Genomic DNA, 11,071 nt, shown 5'->3' with positions numbered 1-11,071 from the left:
GGATTTGTCTCTAAATAACATCATTACAGTCTGTGTTTCTGCTGATCAGCTTCAGGAGAATCTCAAAAAAATCGAGCCATAACATCTTCTGGAAATTGATATAACTACAGGCCAATGAACTGTAGTGTTTCCCTTTAATAGGCCCGCTGCACCTCATTTCACCGAAGACATTTTGACATGTTACAGTAGGAAAAGCACAGGTGTAAAAAAAAAATGGTGCCTTCAAATGGGGTCATGTTTACCGTGTTCATGAGAAGAGTATGAACGCCCCCCTCTTGTGGTATTCACGACCTCGTAAGTGGAAACTTTCTGAAAGCTCAGAGTTCACGAGTTGTGACGTGTTTGTTGACGTTGTGAGAAATGGAGGAGGCCTTGGAAGTTAATTTTTCGGTGCATAATAAGTGAATATATTGTAATTTTATATTGTTTTCTTGGTCATCTCATAATAGGTCTCACTTGCTAGCTTTCTAAATTGTTAGTCTCTGTGGCTTCTAGACACCGACAGTAACGTTAATATTGCCGTTGCTTAGCAGCAGTGTTCTCACGATTTAACCACTTGAAAGGCAATCATATTGTGTACACGACTTCCCATGTTGTAAACACGAGCTCACGAATTTCTTTTGAAGGCACCAAGTTTCATTTAGCTGCTTCAGTTTCCGGGTCCTTGAATAGGCCATTTTCACTGCAGCCTATTGTCTGCCTACTGTCACGACTTACTGGGACACGTGATCACAACAGAGCCATCCTCAATGTTACTAGTGACACCTGTGATTTTATGACAAAACGTCTGCTGTGAAAACGGCCTGTAGGGGTTTTATAATGAGTTCCAATTTAAATTGTTTGACGTTATTAGCATTTTTCTATGCGTGTATTTGGAGAGGCACTAGGGAGCTCTTGCTTAAAATAAACGGGTCGTGCCACCAGGAGCAGAGCTATAACCACATTTTTATAAAATACTGAGTGGAACAAAGCCTTGTATCTAAAAAGAGTCCGTTTCACTCACATTTTTCCTTTTATTTTGACCATATCCCACAATTGTAGGAAGTTCATATTGTTTAAAATGTATGATTGTAAGAGACTGTGTGAGTGAGTAAATAACTTTACCTCAGATTTCTTTTTCCTGCCAGGCTTCTTCTAGAAGAGATGAAATACAACATAATGATTGACAGTTCAGGTGCCAGAACGGGCGAGAATGTGACCTTTAAAAAATCTTCAGTTACTTACTTTTGCTTTTGATGGTTCAAGCACCTCGTAAGGATCAGCATCCTTTGGTCTCTCAAGCTCCTGGAGAGGAAATATGAAATTATAAACAAACACTTAACAGCAGAGCAGCAGTTAAACATCATCGAGTGGTGTGAGAGTCCTTCTTACCTGGTAAATGCCTCCATCTCCCTGTTTGGTCAATGAGAAATAAATGAAATGCACATATTCAAGCTCACTCACATAAATAGACAGTTTATATCAATCAATAAATAGTGGAGAAATGGAAAACATGTAGACTTACAGACGCTCCATCAACCGCTTTCGGCATGTTGACAAACTACACAGGGAGGAAGAAAAAATATAATTAACATTTTATAAATTAATACATAGAATAACGGGTCTGTTACTTACTGAATCTTTCAGTTCTTTAAATCCTTTAATCATGATTAATTAGCAAAAGTTCACAAGAGCCCAAAGTTATGTTTTCAGAATATTATTTATCATTTAAATCCTTTTAATTGAGCAAAAAAGTAAAATAGACTCAGGAGTTTAGCTTCGTCAATGTGAGGATTTGCCGCTTCTCTCTGTTTTATATCATTCTAAATTGAATAAATTGGGGTTTTGGACTCTTGGTCAGACAAAGCAAACAATTTGAAGATGTCCTCCTGTGCTCTGAGAAATTGTTATGTTTTTTTTTACTATTTTATGACATTTTATAGACAATTAATCAAACAATCCAAAAAATAATTGTCATATTAATTGATAAAGAAAATAATTGTTAGCACATCTGAGAAGCCTGAAGTTTTCAGGTATTTTTAACTCTCATCATGTAGCTTTCTGTCACTCAACTAAACAATTAATGAACTAATTATTATCGTGACCTCGGCCCAGTCTGGTGACCCTGAGGCCGGTACTTCCTTATGATATAACTCACCTTCTCTCTGAAGAAGAGCACCGTGGCAATGAGGCAGTAAACAATCAGGAACGCATCCAAGAAGTAGCAGACAACTGGATCAGTGAAGAAAATCTCTACAGGACAAACAGATATTATAAATATTATTCTTCTGCGGGGTTTCAATATTTCTATTTTTTGCGATTATTTTGTCCTCCATTCAATACATTTCCACATTTTCTTTTTACTCCACCATTTTTATCCGATGGATGTAGATACCTGCAGTTACTTTAGCTTGCAGATCCATATTTTAAAAGATAATATAAGATAAATTTATCCTCAGCACGGAAATTCACATTAATTACTGCAGCACAAAAGTGGTAAACAGAAAAAGCAAAAATAAATAAATAAATAAATAAATAAATAAATAAATAAATAAATAAATAAATACATGGCATTGTAACAAAAGCTTTAAACATTATATACATTGTAATACATTGGTCTATATGTATCCACACATTTTGTGTGTGAATAGCCTACACACAGTATGTACACTTGCAGGGCTTTTTCACAGCTGACAGCATTTTGATTTGTCATGAGAGAACAGGTGTCACTAATAATGTTGACGATGGCTTCGTTGTATTCAGGTGTTCCAATAAGTCATGACAGTATTTCCACCTTTGTAGGTATAGGCAGTGGTGGAGAGTAGGTAAGTACATTCGCTGAAGTACTGCACAATATTTAAGCTTTACTTGTGTACATTTTGTGCTACTTTATCCTTTGTACTACTCCACTACATTTATTTTCAATAATGTTTTTTTTTTATATAATTGTACTGCAGCACTTGCCTTATTATTCTTGTTTTCTTTTTATTGTTCCTTTCTTGTTTCAAGCTATCGACACTCACTCTCAAATGATATAATATAATATAATATAATATAATGTAATGTAATGTAATGTAATGTAATGTAATATAATATAAATACAGTATATAATAATATATAAAATATTTAATATAAACCTCTTTTGATGAAAATAACTCATATTTATAATGTATACATAATACAACAGCATCATAGCTAGTAAGAAGTTTTACGTTTGATACTTTGAGTACATTTTGCTGATAATACTTCTGTTTTGTTCAAGATTTTGATGGCAAAACTTTTACTTTTGGAATTATGGTATTAATACTTTTACTTGAGAAAAGTGTGCATGAATAAAAAAGGACTATGAATAAAAAAATATATATATATGAATAATAATACAACTGTATGATAATAAAAATATTCAACACAAGAGAAATTTAACTGATGTCGGGTAAAAATCATGTATCTTCACTGATCTCAATGAGCAAAAATGAAAAACCTTGTATCTCCAGTTTTGGGGGATTTCATTATTAATGCTTTAACTTGTTTTTTTGCAAATACTAACTTTTAGATCAACCTTCCTGCTCAAAGTTGTTTTTTCTTTTAAATAAAAATTTGAGTGCAGAAGACAAGTGACAAGACAAAACGTATTGACTCATATAAATACAATACAACAAAAAGAAATAAACAATATATTTAAACGTAAGATATATACATTATATACAGTATATCACATTTGACTATATCAATATACTGTGCCAATATTTACGCATATATATACCTGCAAAAATAAAGTGTACAATGATGCAACTGATAAATAAACAAATAGCTGCTACACATATATGTATGTCTAATGAATACAGTGCAAATCTATGACAGTATAACAGTGTTATACAGTAAATATATAATCAATACAACATGTTATGCTTATGTAAAATAGTATTGTAATACACTGTATTATAGGCCTTTATTCTAAAATGCAATACACAAATAATAATAATGTAATATAGTATAATTTAATGTAATGTCTTCCAATGGAATATTATTTATTTGTTATGATATTATTACTTTAAATTGCTGTGTGTAAAAGGCTTCTCTGAATAGTTCTTCCACCACGGGGTGTAAGTAGAATAATAATTTATTAATACAATAATATAGATATTTAACATCAGACAGTATCACTGCTGTTGGGTGTAAATCATGTATCTTGAAGGATCTCAATGAACAAAAATTAAAAACCTTCCAATGGAGAATTTAATATTTGTTCTGGTATTATTACTTTAACTTACTGTATGTAAAATGTTTTTACATATAGTAAGTTTTAATAATAATATTAATGTGAGTATTTCCTATTTGTATGTAAAGGGATTTTACACACAGGTATTTTAATTGAGTATTTCTTATTTGTTATGATATTATTACTTTAAATTACTGTAAGTAAAGAGATTTGAGTGCTTCTCGTCTGACTTGAGGAAAAAAGTATAAATATATGACATATGGCCTCAGTGTGTGTGTGTGTGTGTGTGTGTGCATGTGTGTGTGCGTGTGTGTGTGTGCGACATACAGGATATCCATTGAGCAACATGGGATGGAAAATAGCAACATAGTGAGGCACATGAGAGAATTGAGCAAGACCCCCCCCGAAACAGGAAATAAGCCACTACATATCTGCAGTTCAGTAGATTAAATGTCTTCCTGTCAGTTCGATGGGCTGCTCTGAGGTTTTGGTGAGTCTCGTTTATCTCGCCGTGCGGTTGGAACAGAAGTCATGTTATGAGAACGTCGCCATTGGTGGTGATTCATTGAAGCTATAACTTCCTCATCAAATCTCGATCGTCTAAAATTGCTTCAGGATGTAACATCTCTTCTAGTCTTAGATTATTTCCATCCTTCAAAAAGGCAAATTGTGTAATTACTGTTGCTGAGTGGGTTAAGACGAGCAATCCGACTGGTCAAAGACTCGCTGTTGTTAAAGTTCTCATAATGTCACCTCTTGAGCTCACCTTTCAGTTGGTTGTTTTTTTTCCATTCTTATGTAGGCCTATGGAAATTGTTAATTTCTAAAAATAAAAAAACAAAACCAAGAAAAACGTTGACACTTAAATTGATAATATCTTTAAGGGAATAGTTCAACATGTTGTGAAATACGCTTATACTAATTCTCTCGTGTCTATACGCTAAATATGGAGCTACTGCCAGGAACTGGTTGGCTTAGCTTAGCATAAAGACTGGAGATAGGGGCAAACAGCAAGCATGGCTCCATCCAAAAGCATTTCATCAAATCAAAATATTCTAGATTCCCTGTGCTTAATATTTTACATATTTTTTTTCATCCAATACACATGTAGAGAGGAAATACAACAATGTACACATTTCCCCTAAAGTTTAGCCTGACATATATTTTAATAAACTTTATCTCCTGTTGAATTTAGATGTGCTAAATACAGGATTGGGAGCGTTTCTGTTGCCTCTGCACGGCTCTCAACATGGTGACGGCTGAGCGCTAACAGTGGAAACAAAGGCAAGGGAGTACGAAGTGTTTTTTACTCTACAGATACGCTCTCATTTTAATCTGTGCAGCAGCTGTCTCAACCGCAACCTGAACTGAAGCGTTTATTTATGCTTCAAGTGTATTTTTTTTGACTATACGTGTGTAAACGCGAGGTTGATGCACAATAAGAAAGCACTGAATAATATATTTATCCACATTTTGCAATCGGCGGAGAGTGTGCGATCTTTATCCAATCATTCTCAACCATTGTGTAGCCTAATTCAAATGACATCAAAGCGATCTGTGATCAGTGCGCTACGCACAGCTCTGGTCTGCTTAGAAAGGCCGCATTGTGAGTTTTACAGCACCACTTGCCTGGACCTCGGCGTTGCCGTTCAGTTCTTGCTGCGCAGTGCCAGGGCGACTGTCAACCGGGGCGGACTGTCCTCAGTGCAAGGGATCTGCGGCGATGTCAGCATCCCGTCTCGTTTACCATGTTTATGCTGTGTGACTTTTTGCGATCAGTATTCATAACCATACAACCTTTATGATTCATTGTTTACTAGAGCACCAAGTTCTTCATTGATTTAGCCTCGTAATTTTGCTCTCAAAGTACTCCAGATTGATGCATTTAACTTTAAAATGTTCCAAACTTCCCCCCTAGACCCTGCAGGGTCTCTCAAAATCCGGTGGGAAACACTGTATTACGTCTTCCGAAACTGCCCCGCCACTTCAAAACTCATTCTGGCGCTGCTGCCTGAGGGGGAACTGGAGGGTGCGCCGCCGCCGTTGGTTGGCACATCGTTATCAGATGGAACCACCATATGAGAGCAGTGCAGAGTGAGAGAGAGTGGTGGCTGTGAGCGAGCCAGTGGGGCATGCTCACATGCCATGCATGCACTAAGGCATGCACGGCCGGCCAAGGCCTATGGAAAGGAGGCTGGGTCACGTGTCATAAACGCGTCATATCTTTGGGGGTATAACACATGCGCAGTAAAATCTGGCCTGCACTCGCCGAAATTGAGCCAATCACAATGCACGACCGCAGCTTCAGTTACACTGCGCATGTGTTATACCCCATACCCCAAGACCCATGTTCGCCTGTGACCCAGCCTCCTTTCCATAGGCCTTGCGGCCTTGCGGCCTATGTCAACAAAGCATGGAGAAGCTCTGATCACAACACACACAGAGGGAGAGTGACTTCATTCTCTGCTCTGTAGATAACAAATAGTTGCTTGCTGCTATATTAATGCTCTGAATATTGTATAGAGCTATGCTAAGCTAAGCAAACCAGCTCCTGGCAACACCGAATATTTCATGGACAGATATAAGAGTGGTATCAATGTTCTCATTTAACTTATATCAAGAAAGCAAAATGTCAAACTATTCCTTTAACTTCTAAACTCATGATGCAGCCAAACATTGTTCAAACCCACCAAATGTATTATAAATTCTACTGGAGATCCTAAAGTTTAAAAAAAACATCAAAGTCTCAGGCTGAATTTTGGGGAAATGAGTATAAAATGATGCACAACACATCTAAAGTACTTCCACTCCGTGTAAAACATCATATTGCTTTAATGAAGAGCTGAACCAAGCTGATACACAATATTATACAGTCAGACTGTGTGGAATAAGATGATCTTCCACCCTAAAGGTGAAACAAAAGGAGGGAATTGTGTGTTGAGGGGTTGAGGATGTTATTTCCCATATTTATGTGCTGTATTTGATCGCTCTCTTCACCATTAAAGCGAACACTTCACACATTTCCTGATCAATATTTAGTGAATGTTGCTAACTCAGCTTGGTGAGTAAACATGTATCTCAAAAGGTCACAAGGTTACAAGGTTGCAGCCAAGTAGTAGTAAATATTTTAATATGTTCATGGCAGCAACCCTCCTTTATACAAATATATCGTGTGTTTCTCTGCTGAGGGATGTTTTGATGTTTTTTCTTCACAAGTCGCTTCGGAGAACTAACAGCGGAAATTCACCTTTTCACACTCAGTATAGTAACTGGAGGGAGATTATTAAATATTCTGCACGCTTTCTTATAATCCCGTCATCACGAAGCATCTGACTGAAATACACGACAGGACTTAAAAGTGTTTTTGATCATTTTTGAAAATATTTTTTACAGCATAAAATGGAAAGTCTGGGAAACATCAAATGCACACAAATGTCTGCTCATGAAAACTTCACAAGTTAAACCCAAAGGAAAGAATGGCAGTACGTTATTGTGTATGTTGACACGGCTGAATTACAGTCGGACACATATAGATATATTTATATCAACATGTGAATGTAAGACACCGTTTTTGAAAGACTGAATAAAATAAAATAAAATAATATAATATAATTTTAAAAAGTCCCTCTGCAGTATGTACAACTTAAGAGCAATAAACATGATGTTTATTTTCTATATCAGATTTTAATGTTTCATCAATGGAAAACAAGATTGTGAATCATTTTATTTTTGTTTCCTATGTTCCAAATATAGACATTATTCTCACGTCTTAATTTCCTTACCTTGTATAAAAAAACCTCAAGCTGCTCTACTTTTTCCACCAGATAATGATGATGTGTGGAGAAAAGATCTATTCTAATCTTGTCAGTGATTATCTGCAATACAGACATCAGATATTTACTGCTCTCTATAGATATTATTTGTCAAGAAAGTGAGGGAACAAGTGATTTAAAGTAATTTACAGGGTTGAGTGCAGCCTGTTCTCTAGATATTTATCCGAGCAGAGAAGGCCCGTGTTACGGAAGATAAAGATTTCCACAGCAGGGCGTAAAAACAAAATGCATTAGAGTTTTAAATTATTTCAGCTTTAGTCTCTTATCACCTACCGACTCTTTTCCAATGCCAACCAGGTGGTATGGGTGTCCTTCGCATATACAAACATTTCAGCCCAAACTATAAAATAGCTGTTTTGTATTTGTGTCACTTACCTTGAGAGGAAACAGGCACCAGGAGCACAAACAGCACAAACACACCTGTCCTCAGTGCACCCATGACTCTCCCCTCTCGTCTCTTTGTCTGTCTGTTCTGCAGAAACAAGCTTTTCTTTCTTTCTCTCTTGGTTGTTTCTCGTTGCCTCACTCTTGTTTTTCCGTGATCAGAGGAAGTGGCTGAACTGACTACCTGCCAATGGACTGAGACGCGTGAACTTCAAAGCATCGTACAAATCTTCAACCCCCACATTAAGGCTCACTGACTGTGTCGCGTTTAACTGTTTCACCCAAAAAACTGACAAAATCTGAACATCACTGATGAGATCCTTTGCTTCTGATATTCCTCTACATCAGTTATTCTCAACCTTGTCCTTAAGGGACCCCTTTTTCTATCATTGAGTAAACTGACGACCCCTGGCTAAGTGACACATTTTATGGATATTTCATATTATATTATTATCCAAACTTTTAAAATAATTTAATTTTGTTTTCTTCAAAGAAATCTATGAAATGCTGATATATAGGCTAATTGTATATATTTTTTTTCTTGTCTTACATCCCTTAAAATCAAGAAGGCCTCGCGACCCCCCGTCAAGCTTTGGTGACCCTTAGTGGGGGTTGGTACCCCCAGGTTGGGAACCACTGCTCTAGATTATAACAAATGTATATGTACAATCAGGTCACCTTTTCTTTACATAAAACACAGTTATTCCCCTGCAATAAATAATCAATTAATGAATGGTTTATTACTCACTATAATGTAGTTATAAGCATATATAAGACACCATTTAAGTGTTTCATCATAGGTTTTTTCTTTTTTACATTTTTAAATGTTTATTATTCTTTCTAGAATTCCTTATATGTCTGTGGCAATTGTAAAACAAATAAACTAATTATTAAAGGGCCAGTATAGCAATTAGAGAGGGATCTATTGGCAGAAATGGAATACAATATTAATAAGTTTGTTTTCTTTAGTGTATAATCACCTGAAAATAAGCAAATCGTTGTGTTTTTGTCACCTAAGAATGAGCCGTTTATATCTACATATGGAGCGGGTCCTCTTCACGGAGTCCACCATGTTCCTACAGTAGCTCAGAATGGATAAACCAAACACCGGCTCTAGATAGGGACATTCGTGTTTTTGCGTCGGCCATCATATTTCTCCTACACGCTTGGCACACGGGAGAAGTTTCAATTGGTTGCAATCTGCAACCTCACCGCTAGATGTCGCCAGATCCTACACACTGCACCTTTAATAAATGTTTTATAAGAAACTGTTCTTTATGCAAGATTACAGCTATATTATATCGTGTTATCAAGCTTTCATTAACACCAGCCGTTCATATGAGTTATAGTTGTTGACAAATACAATGACAAAGACACATTAATGTCCTTATATCTGCTTACAGTCACATTATAATGTGTTCTAAATAAGATATTAAGTTTTTATATACTGTTTATAAATGCTACATAAAGTAGGAGGGGTTGAAATAAAGTCTTATCTAAATGGTTTGTATTTCAAATTATGTAATTATAGGTGTACTTGGTTGTAAAATAGACAACAATGTTTTGCGGAGAAATATATAATCTGAATTTAGGTGAATTTTGTTCCTTTCTTACGCTGGACCTTTAGAGAAACCCTGCATTAGTTTTCCGAGGTACTTGCACGGATGAACACACTTTAAAAATGCAGCATACGTCACTGGCCGGTATCTAAAAATGTGGCTAATAAACTAAACTACTGATAAAAAAAATCTGATTATACAGATTATAAAGGACAAAATGTGCCTATTAGTTAACAACTAGAAATGTGAGGAGTCCATCAGCAGGCTGCAGAAAGATTGATTTGACATTTGCAGCCGGTTAGAGTCTGTTTAAGTAACTGTGTGTGTTCAAAAGGTCAAAAGATAAGTTGACCCCTGTCATACTTAAATGTTTGTGTGTGTCTGTGTAAAGGAAGAGGTTACAAACCTCTGCATCTTTCCAAAGAGTCGTGTCAGTCTCACGTTACATAATCACACTGATCTGTGACTCTTAAAGAGACTATTGAACCAGCAGGGAGGTAAATGAGGTCAGGTTAAGTTACACAGAGAGGAGACTCCATTTTGACACATACGTGTAAAATGTTCAGGGACTTCTGACTGAGGTCTGACCTCGGTGACCTTTAATTAGACGCCCACATTCAAGTTTCTGGACCCTGGACTGAAGTGGGTATCTAAGTAAATACTGAATCAATGTCAAATAAATGCAGTTGATTAAAAAGCACAATATTTGCCTCTGAAATGTAGTGGTTTAGATGTGTGTAGTCACTTAAAATGGACATACTCAAGTACAAGTACCTGCAAGCAGGTAGGCAAAGGAGCAGAGACTCCGGTCCTGGAGACCAAAGCTACGGTCTCCCCCGCGTACTCCGACCGCAGCCAACACTGTTTTGCAAGACGGGCTTCACTAGATATAACTTTGCGGTTTTGGTGCTTCCGTGTAGTTTGTGTTGGAGTCTCGTTTGAACAGCGTTGTCACACGCGAGCGCGCATGGGACACCGACCCGGGTGATTTATTCGTGTAAGAAGTTACAAACAGTCCCTTTAATTTTTTTCTTTTTTTCTAAATGTAATTTTTGTATTATTTATTTTATCTTATTTCACATGAAAAGCACCAACTT

The sequence above is a fragment of the Sebastes fasciatus genome, chromosome 14 (genome assembly GCF_043250625.1).
Source record: "Sebastes fasciatus isolate fSebFas1 chromosome 14, fSebFas1.pri, whole genome shotgun sequence".
Taxonomy (NCBI): Eukaryota; Metazoa; Chordata; class Actinopteri; order Perciformes; family Sebastidae; genus Sebastes; species Sebastes fasciatus.
The sequence above is the reverse complement of the archived record's forward strand: the minus strand, read 5'-3'. Positions refer to the sequence as shown.